General features: G+C 43.1%; 1 long non-coding RNA gene across 1 annotated transcript; it reads right to left on the bottom strand.

The window, feature by feature from the left end:
- Positions 1–460: 460 nt before the first annotated feature.
- LOC114056984 lies at positions 461–4003 on the bottom strand. The gene is made up of 2 exons (XR_003571107.1): positions 3519–4003; positions 461–625 (listed from the first exon to the last, which is right to left on the bottom strand). It is a non-coding gene; the product is annotated as an uncharacterized LOC114056984 (long non-coding RNA).
- Between the last annotated feature and the right edge of the window lie 6774 nt (positions 4004–10777).

The following is a 10777-nucleotide window of genomic DNA, read 5'->3' as shown; positions in this document are numbered from 1 at the left end:
CGCTGCCACCGTCCAAGCGTGCTTGGCCCCGGCAGATGAACCTCAGGATTAAAGGGTGGGCTCAGTTCCGCGCACACTGTGTCTCACCTAAAAAATCCAATGCGCAGGCTGGAAGGTGGAAAGACCTTCCCCGGTTCTTCGTTCGCGAAGAGACTGGCCATTCATTCATTGTACCTACTTAATAAAGCAAACCCAGTGTCAGGAATTAGTACGTGGTCTCAACCAGCACCAGGTGCAGCAGATTCAGGTCTTGCTGGTTAAAATATGGGTTTTTTATAGCCCACATCTATTGTGTCATACAACTTCTTGGTTCACTGAAATCATATCTGGCTCAGAATTTAAATACAAGAGCTGTGTAGCAACAGAAGATCTACCTGGCACATTTCACCTGTGTTTTTGGGATCCTAGAAGTAACAGAATATGTGCTGGTGACATGGAAGAGCTGACACCAAAGCAGGAAGAATTAATCCACAGCCTTAATTAGGAATACTACTGGAAAAATGAAGGTGGAACAAAAACTTTCAAATTTCCAGTGAGGAGGTGAGAATACAACTGAGCTTCCTCAGTTCAGACACAAATTTCCTCAGGGTTGATTTCTCTGGGAGTGGCCATCGCAAAGGCAGATCTAGGAAACAGAACAAACATGAGTGAAGTTCAAAACAAGAGCACATGACCACTCTTTGCAAAACAGGAGTCATACAAAAATCAAACCCACTATTAACACTTCACCCTTCCATTGTACCTCCCTTTTGGAGGACTTCAACGCTCTTCACCAAAGACACGTGTCAGATTGTGATGCTTTTACTCATGCTCATGGCTATCTGACTCATGACCTCATTTGATTTTATGGTTCAAAGCAGTATATCTGAAGTACAAAGAGATCAGACTCCTGCCCTAGCTGATGCAGTGTCAGTCAATTTAGGATTGTTTTTTACTGATGAAAACACTGAGTCAGAAATTATTGCCACTTTCTCTTACCAGCAGCCTTGATATTCAGAGTCCAATGTAACACCATAAAAAAACCCCAGAAATCTGAAGATCAAGGTACTAGTCGAGAGAAAATGGAGAACTACCTGCAGTGCTAAGCACTACTCTTAGTGGTTGAGACACTGCATGTGCAACATTACTTACTGCATTAAAAGGGATGAAGGGCTCTGGGCTGCTCTTACACTTGGTCTTTCAGATTCAGATGAGAGTTTGGCTTCTCCTTGCACTCATGTGAAGGGTCCCTGAAGACAGGCCCACTGAGGTGTGGGTAAGCTGAATCAGGAGCTTGTTCTGTGCTACATTTCACCCTTGCTGAAAGAAAGGTCAACCCACAATGGCAACTCCACGATGAGTAAAGTGATGATCATTAGATCATCATAGCATGGCATACTCCTATTGTTATGATGATCCTAATAAAAAAATCTTCACGAGGCTTCTCTTGGGTGTAGCTGTCATTAATAAGCATTTCCTCTTGCAATTTATTTCAGTTCAGTGAAATGATAATTCCACTAAGAAACAGTGTCCATAAAGCAATGGTATGTATGACCTGATCCTGCGGATGGTCAGCATTTAAAAGAACTAAAAACATCTTAAATGCTTTTATGGACATGAAATTAGATTAGATGGATTCATATTGTGAATCCATCTTTTGAAGTGGAAAGAAATGGAGCAGAATTTCCTAGGATTTTCTGCTGTTTTTTTAATTCCCAGGTGCAAATTGTGTTGATTTTTCCCCTTTTAGCCCTCTCTGAATTTTAAGTGAGTGTTTAGAGAAAGTCCTGCTGAGCTCTGGCCAGGCTTATTGAGGTAGGGACTGCCTGTGTCCCCTGCCTTTACATCACCTTCACAGCACAAGACTGGGATTTCTGCTCTGCCATACTTCAATCAACATCTCTGAATAAGAATCTTTCAGACTTTGTGTCATATTCAAGTGTTGAAGTGCCCACTAATACCAGAGATGCTTCAGTGGGAGAATCAGATCCAGTTAGACTCTTTACCTTCATGTTTCATCCAGTACCCCACACTTTGAGTCAAAGCAAGCAACTGAAATGCTGATCAAGGGGAATGGAGTCCTCTCATTTGGCACAGATCAACTCAAACCATAGCTGCGCAATAAAATGAGGAAGAATGCTTTGAAGCGTCAATGCAGCCCTGGGAGCTGTTTCACAGCAAATCTCTTCATTATAGTGTTTGTCTTTATTCAAGTATTTCCATTTCTTGGTGGTTCTCTTTGATGGTGTTTTAGCCTACTGAGGTTCTTCAGAACGGTCAAGATCTTCCCTTCCCCTGTACCATTGCTTAATATGGTCATAGTTTTGAGACAAGCTGTGTTAATTGTCAAGGGCAGAACTTGGACTGCCATGCCAGCATTTTGCATTCGCAACTTTTCTGCAAGCATATTTTTTTGGTTTAGCTCTCAGGTCAGACATCTAGCTGATATATATAGAAATAATTTTCTGTGGACACAACTCAAATGAATCTGAGTGTCCAGTGAGAGAATTATTGTTTGCAACTGATTGCACTTAGAGTTGCAACACAGTGCAACTTTTTTGGTTTTTTGCTTTTTCCCCCCCTTGTCGCCTTTGGAAGTTTCACAACCTACAGTTAGCCAGACTCTGAGTCTGAGCTGAGCATCTTGCAACACTGGTTTATCAATGTCACTGAAAAACAAATCTGTACAGTGTCATAACTTCCATTGATCCAGCAGGTTGGATCCAAGCTGATAGCAGATCCAATGAGATCTCGGCGGAGGGGGGAATCAGATTTGTTGGTTCAGACTGACGTGGAATTGCAGCCAGGCAGCACATAAGCCTTCTGGCTAGCAAACAGACTGCATGGCCCAAGACTTCATGCAGGACAAACTCTGACACAGTACAGCAAGGGAGAAGTGTCCCCATCACAAACAGAAAGATTCCAGTCTCCTGGGACCTGTGGGGCACAGCCAGAAGAGGCACTACAGACTTTCTACAGTGCAGGGTCTTTGAAAGCTACAGCCCAGGGCCAGAGTCCCAGATGCTACTCATGCAGATAACCTCATATAATCAATGTTCACTATTCTTACTGATGAGCTTTAGAAATGATCTCATTGATGCTTTTGGCATATATGACCTGATTGGTTTTGTTTGCATTTTTCTCTCTATTTATTTTCTGCCACTATGTTAATGTAGTCCTCCCTACACTGACTATTGTCTGGATCTGTCCCAGGAACTTGTTAATGATGTCACAAGCAGGGTTATGACCACTTGTGACAGCACATGCAAAAATAACCCTCCAGAAGATAAGGAAGCCACTGGAAGGACTGACATACCAGGAGGCAGGAATCCCACTTCTGTGCAAAATGTCCCATGTCAAGAAACCATTAAAGAGGGGGGAAAGTACGTGGAGTGTAAGGAACTCTGCATCAAGCATTGGAGTTTCCTTTAAATCTCATTCCAGGCTCAACAGAGAGACAAAGGATCAGGGGCTTACTGTTGCTTCATCTCCTTCGTTCTGCATTCTTGAAGGGAAGAAGTGAAACCATGAGGACTGACCTTTCCTAAAACCTCTTCCGCTTTTCCTGGAAATCAGTCTTCAGTCACATGATAGGGTTTTACTGCTCTTTAGGAATTCCAGATCCTGAATGAGGCAGACTGTAAACAAGGAAACCTGACACCTCAAGAACAGAAGGAGAGAACAAGATGTCCATAGCCACGCTGGAGTGTTTTCAAGCACTGCAATGTGTTCTGTGAGTTGTTTATAAATGTACCTGTCTCTGAGTGTACACACACATCTATATACAGTCTTACAGAGTACATACTATCATTTTTTCTCCCACATCTCTGAAAGCAGAAAGAGTCAGTCATAAACAAAGTGGTGTTCTCCAGGGCAGGCACTGCTCTTTCAGCCCAGTCCCTATCACAGCCCTCCCCTTCTGTCTGCAGCTCTGTGGTTTCAAACTCAGTTATTTTCTAGCATAAGACAGAGATTGCAGAGCCTTGTTTGGGGGCGCAAGCAGGTACATGAGCACCCACAAGCTCTCACTTATTAGCAGCCTCTCTTGGCTAGTTGGTTATTAAAAACCAGTCTGGCTTTTAAGGATCATAGCTGACTTTGTGGCTGCTGGCAATAAGACATGGGGTGGGTGCTGAAGGGCAAACAGATGATTTTCTTGGCAAATAAGCAGCATGATTTAAAAAAAAAAAAAAAAAAAAAAAGATGGGACAGACTCTTCAAAATGCAGAAGGAGAAAAAAGTAACTGGGAGAATCAGGATAGCAGCTAGATTAGTATAACACACCACTGAAAACCTTGCCCAGTGGGAAAATGGTAACACAGGAAAAGCTGAACTTTTACACTAGAGCATGTTCTTTCTTCTCCAAGTCAGATGCAATTTACAATCCTGTGACAAATGCTCACATTAAATGCAGAGAGCTCCTTAATCCTAAAACATTTTTAGTCTTAACATTAAACATTTATCCCTTATCAGAAAATTAAATTTAATATAGCAGAAACTCAGCCATAAAAAGGGTCAAAAATGGCTTCTTCTCCCTCCATTAATAATAGAAAACTTTTAGACAGTTGGAGACAAACATTTGCTATCAAGTCCTTCCCAAGAGAGTTAATTTCTTGCCATCACAAACTGTTAATCAAGGAGCCCTGTTTGCTTAAGTCTGTTTTAGAGGCATAACTCTGAGTGGTACTGTGAGAGGAACATGCACAATCATAGCATCCAGGCAATTAATTAAAGCTTTATAAAACCCCAACTGAAGTTACTGGAAGGATTCCCATTGATCCATTAGATTTTGGATAAGGCTTCAAATACAAAAATTGAACTGATAAGTGCAGAGCCCTCTCCCCTCTCTTGCTGGATTTTTCCTGCTATTTGAATCCTTTGCATGTCAAATGCCATCAGGATGAATGACCGGAATCTTTGCTGGAAAGAAAAGGTGGTTTGTTTTGTGTGTGGTCCCTTCTGCATTGGTGCTGGGGCTTGGTTCGAGCTGCCAGGTGATGTCTCTGCATCTTCCTGGTGCTGTGGCATCTCCAAGGTCTTGCAATACCAACGAGGCTCTGACTAACAGCACTGCACAGTAAGGAAGGAGCCTTACTGTCAGTTTTGCCACATTCCACAGAAACAGGATGAGCTTTACAGGTTGGGGTAGACAGTAACCTCTGGAGTATTTCGCTGAACAGCTTCTGATAACAAAACTGTTTTCTTATGTTGCATGTGGAACCATCATCAGAGCCATCCACAGAATCTTTCCTCAGTCCTCTCCATTGTTATACACTGGTTTAGCCCACAAAGCACCAAGACCAAAATAGTGGAGTGGCGTAAATCTGAAAATGCTGAAAAGAAAAACATCCCTTATCTCAAGGTCTGTGGTAGTACAGCTTCTTGGTTAGACAGCTGCTGGGGACCCATTTTGTTCTAGCCCTGAGCTAAGCACCTGCCAGATCATTTTTCTGCTGCAATGTTACTTTCTGTAAAAATAGAACTAACTATTAGATGGCACTAATACGACTTGTACTCATCCTAAGAGGCCTAATAAGTAGAGGAAAATTCATGAGGAAATAGACTTGGAATACAATGTTAATATTAACCATAACATTGAAAAATTTAGCTCCCTCAGAAAAATCAATGGGCCTATGAAGATCCTGTTGTTCCCTCCTGCCTGAGTACAGCTACACAAACAACTCACCACAACTTTGCCATTCTGCAAGAAGCTGCTTGTCCACAGTTAGATATACCCTTGGATAAATATCAGTGTGCTTTCTTGGCCATGAAAACATGGCAAGCTGCTTTCTACTCTCTGCAGTGTCATAGAGGGCAGCTAGGCTCTTATTGGGCAGGAAAAGACAAGCCAGAAATCAGCCCAAATTTATCTTGCTCGTGGAGCCATCGCCTGCAGCTGCTGCAAGACAGTTCTGGTTCCAGATTTTCATCTCTGGATCCTCTGGACATATTTCTAATGGGCTGGAACATCTCAGAGGAAGAGGAAAAAAAAAACCAGCCAACAGCAATATCTTTGGCCAATCAGCAATTTTTTTTCCTGACAATCCACCAGTGTGTAGATGCCTGACAGTTTATATCCCTTCTGGTATTTTTCTCTCCTATCACATGTAACTGTGGATTCTCTCATTAGTCAAACTGCATGCATTCCAGCACATCATTTAATTTTTCTTTATCAAAACAGCATGTAGACAAAGTGAACTTCTTTGAAATGTAGGCGCTCTCATCACTTCTCTCTGTGCTGTATTTGTTCACTGCTCTATTCTTTTTTGAGGTAGTCATGCCAGGTAGCTTTTGATGAGTAACATACTGTTCATGTTCATATGTTGCTCTCATGTGGCTTACAAAGCCCCAAAGATGCCATCAAATGTAAAAAAAAAGAAAAAAAAAACCCATTGCACGATACTGAAATCAGCTTTTCTGCATGAGCGTGTGCCCTAAGCCATCAGACAGCTCTTTTCAGTATGATTCTCTCAATCCCTCTTTGGAAAACATCTCGTTCATTTGCACAAAGAGAAAGTACAAATCCCCTAGATTTTACTTGAAGGAAGCATAACAACTCACTTGGAGTCATTTTATGAGTGATTAAAACTTAATTGCAGATACAAATTGTTAGAGAGGGTGCAGAATATTCCTGTTGTGGCTACAAACACTATAGAGAGGCAAATACTCCCTGTTTTGGTTAGTGTGAGAGCATGCCCATTTCTTGGCAAGATAATCATGCTGCACCACAGATGTTTGCAAGCGTAAAGTAATTTTTGTTAACGTTGAAAATGTGTTTACAAATACTCAGCTTCAGAAATCTGTTGTGTTGTCTTGATGAGTAGAAGTGGCCAGCAGAATGCACTGTACGTGCAGCACAGATATGATTCGGATCATTGCTCAATGCCCACAGGGACAGGGTTAATAAAGTAAAAGGGAACAGAGCACCAAAGCACTGTTGATAACTGTATGTGCACCAGAGACCATTTCATTGGCTTTGTGGAAGAGCTTTTTATCATGTAATTTCTCAATATTAAAAACAATACTTGATACTGTTTATCCAGAGATCTACAGTTCCAACCAGAAAAATATATAGACTGACGAAAGGTTATTATTGGGAAAGTCACAGCAGGAGTTGCAATGAAAAAGCAACTAGCCAAAGGATAAAATTCAGTAATCAAGTGCTATGGCATAAAGGTTGGTCTAGGATCTGTAATGAAACTCAAACTTTGAATAGCAAGGGTGTAGTTCTGGAAGGAATTAAGGGATCCCCACTCTAATTATTTCCGTCACAAAGGTAGGAATGAAGGTTAAGGGTCTGCCCAACACCATCTGATAGAGCCCATCCAAATGTGGAGCCCAGTGATTCCTGCGTGTGGTACCATTTCCTTTCACCTTGTACTTTCTCTCTGCTTAGAACAGTAGGACAAATGCAATTTGTGAAGACACCAGGAGAGGAAGAACCTGTGATAAGGGGAAGGTTTTAAACAGCAATAAGATGAAAAATGAGACTGCTATATTTTCATCTTGGCAGAAGTAGAGAGAGCAGCCTAAGATAAGTGTGGGGCTGCAGAACGAGACAAGACTAGAATGAGCAGGGCTGTCGAAACAGCATCAGCCATCTCTGGAGGGGAGGTTTGGGAAATCCCCACATCCCCTTCTTTACCACACAGAGAGGGATTTTGGGATCTGAATTAAAGGGAATAGGAGAAGGAAGAAGAAAGACACGCAAGGCAGCTGTGGGCAGCACTGGCCCCTGGAGTGAGGTCCAGCTGGGGGAAGGAGGGATCCTTGCCAACTTGGGGCACAGCTGTAATTTTAACAATCAGATGGCAGCTCAATGCCTGCCTGAGGGGCAGGAGCCTGTATGTTTTCCTCCAGCAGCTAGGCCACCTTTTCATTTCTCACCCTGCGCCGACAAGCTCCACTTCAACATGATTTGCTGTCATGGAGGCACAGGGAAAACAAACCAGACACTGCCAGATCAGAGAGCTTTGGGATGGCCACACAGTCACAATCAAGTTGGTGGAGCAGCAGTTTGAGTCAGTCTTTTATAAAGTGGCTTTAGAAGCCATGGGACAGTGGCTTACACTCTCTCTTCTCTCCAATAAAGGCTCACAGAGGGTCTTAGCTGGCTGTCCCATGGGAGGGGGAAAGGATCTGACACGGTTTGTTTTGCACATGTTTTAATCAGCAGAGCAATGCTTCATGAGCACTCTTATACGTGCCAGAAACAATCCTCCTACACAGAGTTGTCAGTGATATTAAACAGAGTGAGAAGGCAAGAAGGCCCAACCTCACATGGGCCAGAGCTGCTATTTTCAGGGTCAGATCGAGAGCCTGAAGGCTGGACTCTGGCTTAGGAGAAGAGTTTCCTCTCAACTCTGTTGGACAGAGTGAATGGGCTCTGCCCTGGAGCAGAGAACATGGGAGGTGGGGGGCTGGTGACAGGAAACCCCAGCAGAAGCCATGGCTTTTTATGACAAGCAGTTAAAGGTTGGTGTTTTCCCACAATTCCTTCAAGGAACAAGTGCATGTCTTTCCTCTGCCGAGTTTGTGTTTGTCCTTCTCAGCAGTGCTGGATCATTGTTCCGTTGCTATTATTCCAGTGACTGATGATAAGAAGATAACGCTGAGTTTGGACTGCTGGGAGCTCATAATTACTTCTTTTAAAAGTCTGTGCAGTATATACTCATATATATGTGCACACACCCATATACATATGTACACTTTCATACATGTGTGCATGTATATATGCAGGTGAAGTTGTTGCTCACCTATTGATACCCTGTATATCCTCTTCAACAAACAGGGAGGGAAAAGTAATACTTAAAGACACTGAAGAAAGAGTCACAGATTGACCAGCCTGAACTCTACTCATGTTGTTACTAACAACTGGAGTACTTTTGCTTTCAGTATGGTGATAAGCCTGGGTTGTGCTTTGGTACTATAGCAATCTCCTCTGCCAACCCACAAAAAATACCTGCACCCTGCCCTGAAATGGTGGCAGGAAACACTTAGTAGTATTCTCCCATCCCTTACCCTATTGGGAGCATGAAGAAATTACAGCAAAGCCAATGGGTTGGTTGTTCCCAAGGACCTGTACCCACCACCAAATCAGGAGGAATGCTATTGCACGAATGTAGTCTGCCACAGGAAAAAGTCTTACTCCCAGCAGCTTCCAAGGACTGCTGTGTTGACTGCAACAATTCTCATGTGCAGGTCTAATCCTGCCCAACACCAGCAGTTTAAGCACAGACTGCTAAAGACCCCCTCGCCTTGCATGGGCTCATGATCAAGTTGTAATTGCTCAGCTATTGCATCTGTTTGCCTAATTAAAACCAGCTGTCTCTGTGTGAGCTCCCATCCAAGAAATAGCTGTGCAAATGCATTTTTTACTGTTAATGTAAAGAACAATTTTGTGGCCCCTGCCCCAACTGGCCCTTCAAAAGCAGCATTGGTGTTTTAATTCCTTCCAAGTTCACACAAAAATGTTATCCCTCAAAACAATCAGTTCCTATCCTTTCCTACTATCCAGCACAAGACCTGAGACTTTTCCCATTTGTATGGATTTATTGCCTAGCTATTATAGCTCATGAAATCCATTCACAGTAAAGTGAGTCCTGGATACTTCAACTCATCCTGGCAAACCAAATGTTTAACATCATGAGGGGTATAAAAATATAACCAATTGTGTTTGAGTCACTTTTAGTACAACAGATTAGTTTGCAGAGTCTGGCAGCGTTTATAGTATAAATCACACTTTAGAGATGGGAAAATACTCTGAGAATATCTAGTTCAACTGGTTTTTTTTACAAGTATGTATTTTCTGCTGCCTTCATCAAAACCTAATTTGAGAAATATCCCCATGTACAAGATTTCCACCACTTCCCTTTGGGATTAGCCAACAACTTGACAGAATTCACTGTTAAGAAATATACCCTGACATTTAAATCTACAGTTTCCATTGCTCAATTTAAGCTTTTTACTCCTTTTAGCATCCCATTCCCTTCCCACTCTCACTTCCCTCAGTGTTCTCAGCCTCTAGATACTCACAGCTGATTCACCTGTGTCCTGTCGTCGTTCACTCTTTCTCCCAGCTAACCTGTGTACTAGTAGAGACAAGGACACTTCTCCAGATCTGCTTTCCTCCAGGTCAGGAGTCACCCTACAGCTCTTGAACATGGTTTTGCCAGCAGCAGAGAAAAGAAAGGATTGCTCAGGACAAGTCAGTGGCCAAGACAAACAGTCGCTCTAACACAAGGGAGCCACTTGTAGTATTTTGAATTATTTCTCTTTTAATAGATGTTTTTCCCCCCTCTGGTAATGGTTCAATCACCTTTCCCTTAGCTGAACTGCTCCTCTGACAAGAAAACAGGAGCAGCCAACCGAGACCTGTTTGGATCTAAAGGCAGCTGCTGTTTACTTGCGTATTTTGCTTTCTCACAAAACCGCTCGGTACGCTGTGGCCTTGACGCTGAGCAAGGAGAGACTGTGTGCATGGGGCATGTAAAGTGCATATTCCTCTCCTTGGCAGGAGTCCCTTGGCAGCAGCAGCTCAATGCACAGTTCAGAGCCCTGACTTCCTCCTCCTGACCCCCCTGCTTTATTCTGCACTTGACACACGCGAGCGCTCGCCCCTCTGCTCGCTCGGTGCCCTTGTGGGGACGTGAGAGGTGGAGCCGTGGGCCCTGCAGAAGTCACTTCAAAATTCCCACCGTCTCCTCTGAGGCCAGGATTTCACTTTAAATGACCCTTCTCCAGAAGCAATGAAGGATTAAAACTGTGCCACATGAGTGCGCTGGTTAAAATGGAAGAC

The sequence above is a fragment of the Empidonax traillii genome, unplaced genomic scaffold (genome assembly GCF_003031625.1).
Source record: "Empidonax traillii isolate 1590-97213 ecotype Southwest subspecies unplaced genomic scaffold, ASM303162v1 scaffold109:size1658292, whole genome shotgun sequence".
In the NCBI taxonomy this organism is placed as follows: Eukaryota; Metazoa; Chordata; class Aves; order Passeriformes; family Tyrannidae; genus Empidonax; species Empidonax traillii.
The sequence above is the reverse complement of the archived record's forward strand: the minus strand, read 5'-3'. Positions and strand labels throughout refer to the sequence as shown.